Source organism: Penaeus vannamei, chromosome 37, assembly GCF_042767895.1.
Source record: "Penaeus vannamei isolate JL-2024 chromosome 37, ASM4276789v1, whole genome shotgun sequence".
NCBI lineage: Eukaryota > Metazoa > Arthropoda > Malacostraca > Decapoda > Penaeidae > Penaeus > Penaeus vannamei.
Genome location: NC_091585.1, coordinates 2,275,657 through 2,282,838, shown reverse-complemented (window position 1 = coordinate 2,282,838; position 7,182 = coordinate 2,275,657). Strand labels below are relative to the sequence as shown.

Here is a 7,182-nt window from a genome sequence, read left to right as displayed (position 1 = left end):
AATAATAATAATAATAATAATAATAATAATAATAATAATAATAATAACAACAACAAAACAACAATAATAATTAGCTAATATGACAATTAAATAAATGACAATAACCACGATAACAATGATAATGAAGGTAATATTAAGAAACAACCACCACAACAATACAAAAAAGCAATTACTATCACAATCAATAACACAAAAATTAAAGACAACAAAACAGAACAACCACAACATAAAAAGTCATATAAATAACAGACAAAAAAAAAAGTAAACAACAAAAGCAACTGCATCACAACACGAGAATTCACAACCACTCTCTTCACTCGCCAATCAAACTGACAATTTCTCCGATAGCAACACATGTCTGGCCTTCTTCGTTACTGTATAAAAAGTTAATAATAACAATAATCAAAAGATAATTAGATTGGGGAAAAAATATATTTATCACATGCCTTGATAACGCGATCAGCTGACTGCCTTTATCTCTCGGGATTAAAGTCCAATCTGAACACCTGATCTCGAGTGGGAGAGGAGAGGAGATGATACTATTAGATAAAGGAAGAGATAACAAAAAAGGGGGAGGTGGAAGATACAGAGAGATGGGGAAAAAAGTAATTTTCGGGGACTTAAGAGATAGAGCAACGTAAGAAACACCTTCTCACAGGGGAAGCACGATGGCTACTGAGCTCGAGAAGTTGCCAACGAAGGTTTTCACAAAATTGATACAGTAGGAGAACGGTTATTATAGATTTTAGGATTTCGGGTTCATAATGGGATCGTATGAGAAAAAAGGTATAAGTTCAGAAAGCAAGATGGACTAGATTCGACAAACTCAAAACCTTATCAATAGAGGAACTAAGTTTAAGCATAAAAGCGCTTAATTCATTTATTAAATCGGCCTAAACTCAGGTAGAAAACAATCAATTTAAATATTCAAGTAAAGGTGAAGATATTGGCACACTATATTTTCAAACAATTCACGTGCAGACAAAATCAGTCAAACAACAATACTATTAGAAAAAAAACTGACACTGATCCAAACTGCTAAACTTCCCAAGAAAAATCGCTAAATATCCCAAAACCTCATAAAGAAAACGGAACCAGGGACACTTTCATCAGAAATATCATGTAATTTTTTTTTTTTTTACTACACGCGCTTGGGCATAGAAGTAGCATGATTCTTTTTATAGCCTTTTATTAGGAAAGACACGGATAGGTTCTGGTGGCCCAACTATTATGTTTAGTATGGTGAATAAATCACACTCGCACGCATCGATAAGCCAACAGATATCAATGATATCAACTATCTCCTCGCTACCAGTTGAAAGAGCGAAAAAGCGCTGATATGGTAACACTGAAAACATCCGTTCTCAGGGACGTCATTGAATTTATTTTTGTTCGCTGACGTTAGTTACCTCAAGGGTGTCACTATACATTATATCTCTTTCTTCTCATCTGCATTATTCCGGTTCCATTGATTACCATTTCGTGTATTGATTGGTCGACGGTATCTCGTATCTGTTTTTTTTTTTTTTTGTTTTATCATCACCATTCGACGAGTAAGTTATATTAAATCGTGAAAAGTCACACTTCCTCGCCTAATGAAGTAAAATTATGTAATTATCTAACAGCTTAATAAAAGGAATCTCATAGATTTCACTGAAGAGAGACTGACTTGCTTGAAATTCGAATAGAAAATGAAGACGTGGCAACTCTACCCCAGACAGTATTTCTGATATTCATTTATTTATGTATTTTCTAGACTGATAAATTACCTCTTGTGGAGCACCTGTTATCAATATTTGCTGAGAGGAGAATGAGGTCAATAATATAAGTCACGTGGTTAAAGGTAACGCTATTTATTACTTACAATGTATTTCTTCTTTCTTCTTTTATAGGGTTTTAGACTATACTTTAATCTATAGACCCTATAATACACTGATTTGATACATGGCGTGATCTGCAGCACGAATCTCGGGTACACACTAACGCACCTACGAACGCACGCACGCACACGCACACGCACACACATACACACACACACACACACACACACACATAAACACACACACACACATACACACACACACACACACACACACACACACAAACAGAAACACAAACACATACGCACACACACACACAGATATATACACGCACGCACATATGTAGATAAAAGGTAGAAAGAACTTTTTAAAAAATAGACCGTCAAATGGACGAATATTATTTAACGTATTTCTCTCCAAACTTCAAAAAAGAAGGGGAAAAATACAGTGAAAGTTGCGCAGATGGCATTGCTCACTGGAGGTGACTTTCCAAACTATCATGACAAGCATTTTTCACTTAATACGTTTGAACCTTTGCGGTCTTCCAACAGGGACACGAGGCATACATTCCATTCGGCACACCAATAGTCACGTTTATCTGCATTCACACACACACACACTCTCTCTCTCTCTGTACCTCTCCCTATCTCTCTCTCTCTCTCTCTCTCTCTCTCTCTCTCTCTCTCTCTCTCTCTCTCTCTCTCTCTCTCTCTCTCTCTCTCTCTCTATCACACAAACTCTCTCTCTCTCTCTATCACTCTATCACACAAACTCTCTCTCTCTCTCTCTCTCTCTCTCTCTCTCTCTCTCTCTCTCTCTCTCTCTCTCTCTCTCTCTCTCTCTCTCTCTCTCTCTCATACTGACAGACACACTCTGATATACCACACACACAACTTATTCATAAGCAAACCTACATGCACCTACTGGAGCAGAGACACAGACATTTACACACACGCTAATGTACATGCAAAGCAACAGACGAATGATCACTGAAGCATCGATATCAGCGCGTTGTCCCTCGCCATTTAATATATATAGAAAGACTCACACAAAGCTGCACCGTATACTTAGGAAGACATACGATTTGGTTCAAATACACAAATGTATCAAGTAAGAATATAAACACACATGTACTAATCGACAGAAACACATGCGCACACAGACACGCACGCATATATACACCATAAACATACACACACAGAGAAATACACCCACTCCCTTACACACATATTTAGTGTGGAAACATCGAACTCATCATTGCCAGAAATAACAACTAAGGAAATGCATTAGCTTATGTATCAGTTACCCCTCATCGCAGGGTTTCTACCGTTTTCATTGGAAGCAGCACGTGTTAGGTACCATAACAATAAATACTTGTTCTTTCACTACCTCTCCTCTGCACTACAATGGTTTAATACTTGTTCTTACTCTATATCTGTTCATTTTATTTATTTATTTCGATAACAACTTTGATTTCCCTTGTACTGTAAGTCTATCAGCTGATTAACAAAGAGGTTGCAGGAACAATAAAAATTTATCTGTACAAAGTAATTAGTCAATAAATATTAAACAATCATTCTGCTACGAGCAAGTTGACAATATCGAAGTTAACAATATCCTCCTAGCAGCTATCAACATCACCTCTTCCAAGTTGACTTCGGCTGAAGGCCTTCTGAGCAAACCTGCGAACCCCCCCCCCCCCTTCGCCACGGCCAGATGAATCTGACACTTCAGCAGGAAGAAGCAAGCACCTGTCCCCGAGGGAAGCCTCAGCTTAAAAGGAGACCTCTCGGTGGGGATCAGGAACATTTGGCAGTCCTACCCCCGTTTGGGTGGGGGGGGGGAGGTTTGCATTTTCGAAATGTTTTGCTCATAGATCAAACTATGTATGATGAAAACATAAAGAAAGTAAAATAAGCCATATGAACGGCATGTCTTGTTTATTTATTTGTATGAAAAATTTCTGGACGCTTGCCAGATTTTAAAAATTATTCCGAAAATATGAAGGCTGGTGTCATCTGATGTGAAATTTAAAAAGCTTTCAGAAAATAGTCTCATTTTTTTAGTATCTCTAATCAATGCGCCACAATTGCCGATTTTCTAAAGTAACGTGAAAAAAATAAGATTTTAGTCGACACCTACAAAATAACAGTCGGGTCTTGAAACTTTCAGGGGAGAACCGGGGACCTAGAAACTCCTTGAAAATGTATTTAACTCAATTTCGGCAAGATGGGCGAGAATCGCCGAAAAAAGACCAGACGGTCCCCTTAATGTGTTAAGCCAAAGTGTTTTTCAATTTTGATTAAATCAGTTCAGTTCAGTTAGATTTGCGAAGTCATGCTTCGCCCGGGCCTTTTCTCTGGAGTGGCCCGGCCTGTATTAACTATTTCTAGTTAACTCAGATGTTTTCTTTGAACTGCATGCTTATCGCGGTGGCTGGATTGCAAGCAAACGATCCAGCTGCCACGGGGTAAGCATGTTGCACACCCTTTTTACCAGCCCGGCGGCTGTGGTGGGTGGTCCCTGCCTCAGAAACTGTGTGTGTACACAATTCTGCAAGTAATGTTACAGGGTGGCGTTAGGCTCGCCGCAGTGTTTGCATAACCTGGCAGTCTCATTGTCAATAATTTGCCAAGCGCATTGGTAACCTAGTCTTAGTCTGAATAGTATGACTTCGGTATCTCTTTTTGTGTTTGGAGAAAGGGCCAGTGGCTCATAGCCTGAAGCATCTGAGTACCACTTGGCAGCGAGCGATTTTGTGATGTTTTCTCTATGTGCTCCCCGGAGGACCGCACACGCTGTAGCTTTGGTACCTTGGCTTAGTCCTCTTCGGCTGGGTTTAACTATCATGGAGGATGGGGGCATACCCCTGCCCTTTTCGGCTAGTTTATCAGCAAACTCGTTCCCTTGTATGCCTATGTGGCTTGGGACCCAGTTTATGATGATTCTTCTACCTTGACTAAGGATTCTTTGGGCTATGTTTAGCACTGATGTCAAGAGGTAGATGTTATCTGGGGGCATGCTATGCTGTAAGCTGTCAATAGTTGCTCTTGAATCTGTATGAATGACATGTCCTCCCCTCAAGGCCGCGTGTGTCAATGCTTCCATGATCGCAACCGTTTCAGCCTGAAGCGTTGAGGCATTGTCAGTGACCCTAATGGGTGCTGTGGTATCCTTTGTTGCAAAGCCGGCGCCTGCAGTATGGTTTATTGGATCCACGGATCTGTCCGTGTAGTATGTTATACTACGGAGTTATTTGATCAATGACCCTTTGTGCTTGTGCCTTTAGGCTAGGCATGGAATATTGATCTTTTCTCATTGTGAGATTTAGAATTGAGAATTCGATCATTTCGTTTGCCCACGGCGGGGGTTCTTTGTAATCAGGGTGAGGGGAGTCCATACCCTTGGCAAGCAATGAATCTTTTAGCTGAAAGCGTATCAAAACTCTGGCTGTATGTGTGAGCCAGGAATTGTCCGCAAACAACTGGTAATCTTATTGTAGGCGTCTGAGAACTCTTTGTCTTAGATAGGAGTTTCTGGGTGCCTGCAGGACCTTGGAAAGGAACTGTGCTGCCATTGAATCAATTCTAGTGTCTATGGACGGTAAATCAGCTTCCATGAGGAGGTTGATGATCTTTGTCCACTTAGGTGCACCTAGAATTATCCTGGCTGCTTTGTTTTGTATTGTTTCCAGTTTTTCTTTTAATGTTGTACTGGAAGCAATGAGGGCGACAAATGCATAGTCAATAATAGGACGGACAGCATGTACATAGAATGATCTTAGTACTTTGTGTCCTGCTCCTATGTGTCTCCCTGTTATGACTTTCATGACTGACAATCTTTCCTTGGTTCTGTCAGGAAGGTATTGGATCTCCTTTTTGAAAGTGAGTGTGTGTCCTATCCATACACCAAGGTATAGATAGTCCTTCACCCATTCCAGATCCATACCCTGTATAGTGAGTTTTTTGTTTCTGACATTGGTTTTCAGAGCCATTGCTTTGGATTTTGCTGCTGATATTTTTAGACCCGTCCTACAACACTCTTCGGACACCAGGTTCAGACAATGCTGAGCTCTAGTTAGGCAGTGATTGCCAGAGGCTATGATTGCCAAGTCATCTGCATAAGAGATGATCTTGCATCCCTCTGGCAGGTAAATGTCGAGTATGTTGGGCATGAGGGTATTAAACAGGGCTGGACAAAGAACCCCTCCCTGAGGAGTTCCATTTTCAAGTGGCATGTGCTGTGAGAGGTGGCCTTGAAATCTGACATTTGCTGACCTATTTTTAAAATAGTCAGCTATCCAAGCCAAGAGTCTGCCTTTGACTCTTTTGTGGATTAGGGTCTCTTGAATGGCAAGCGGACGCCAGTTGAAAAGCCTTCTCCAGGTCAAGGAAGACAACCACGGCGGGCGAGGTGCAGATTATGCTTAAGAGTGTGGAAACGCTATGAGCAGTGCTCTTACCCCTTGTGAACCCATGCAGGTGTTCATGAGGGGGACCCGTTTTCCATTGGAGCCTGTTGAGTACCATCTTCTCAGCTGTTTTACCCAGGCAGCTGAGAAGAGAGATGGGACGGTACTTGCCAGGCTCCTTTGGTTTTGGGATGGGAACTATTGTGGCTTGTTTCCAGCTCTGGGGCACCGTGGCTGTTTGCCAGGATTTGTTGATAACCTGCAAGAATGCAAGTTCTCCTGCAAGGCCTAGATGCGAAATGATGGGGTGAGAGATCCCATCAGATCCCGGTGCTGACCCAGAACTGTATTTGTATGATTTTCTTAGTTCCCTAAGAGAAAACAAGGCATCCGTTTCATCAGTTTCGAGTGCCTTGTCTCTTATGAGAGCAAATCTTTCTGGATTTAAGTTTTGTTGTTTTTCTCTCATCATTGGAGGCAGATTGTTGGTGCTGGTTCTGGCTGAGAACTCAAGCACCAATCTGTTAGCCTCTGATTGTGGGTCATGATGAGTGCATTTCGGGGCTTGGCGGCTTGTCGCTTGCCTGACCCGTTTCCACAACTCTGTAAGGCTGGTCTGGTGCCCAAAAGTTTGGCACCATTCCAGCCATTTTTCCTGTCTTACTCTGTTGGCAGTTTAGTTGGCATCCACGAAAGCTTTGCCTCTAGCACATCCACATTTTCATTATTGTTATTGAGTTCATTGTCTTTCAGACATCGAGCCAAGCCTTCCTGGAAGGCAAACCAGTTGGCCTTGTCTGTTTTCCATTTAGGAATGTGATGTAGTCTTTGGGCTGGACCTGCATCCATTAGTGTGGTGACTATGCCGTAGTGATCACTAGTAACCGTATCATCGACACACCACCGAATTCTCTCCACCATTGTTGCAGTGGCAAAGGTGAGGTCTAGGAC

At 41.4% G+C, this 7,182-nt stretch overlaps 1 protein-coding gene across 3 annotated transcripts in view; it reads right to left on the bottom strand.

The window, feature by feature from the left end:
* The window catches only part of LOC138859528 (uncharacterized), a 10,097-nt gene extending 9,420 nt beyond the window's left edge, over positions 1-677 (bottom strand). Inside the window, exons 1-2 of one of the 3 annotated variants that reach the window (XM_070114980.1) lie at positions 649-668; positions 447-506 (exon numbers count right to left, since the gene is read on the bottom strand). The gene's annotated coding sequence lies outside the window, so the exon portion shown is untranslated. Of the gene's footprint in view, positions 1-334; positions 379-446 lie in introns of those variants that run through there. The other 2 variants (XM_070114979.1, XM_070114981.1) reach the window with 2 other exon arrangements.
* Between the last annotated feature and the right edge of the window lie 6,505 nt (positions 678-7,182).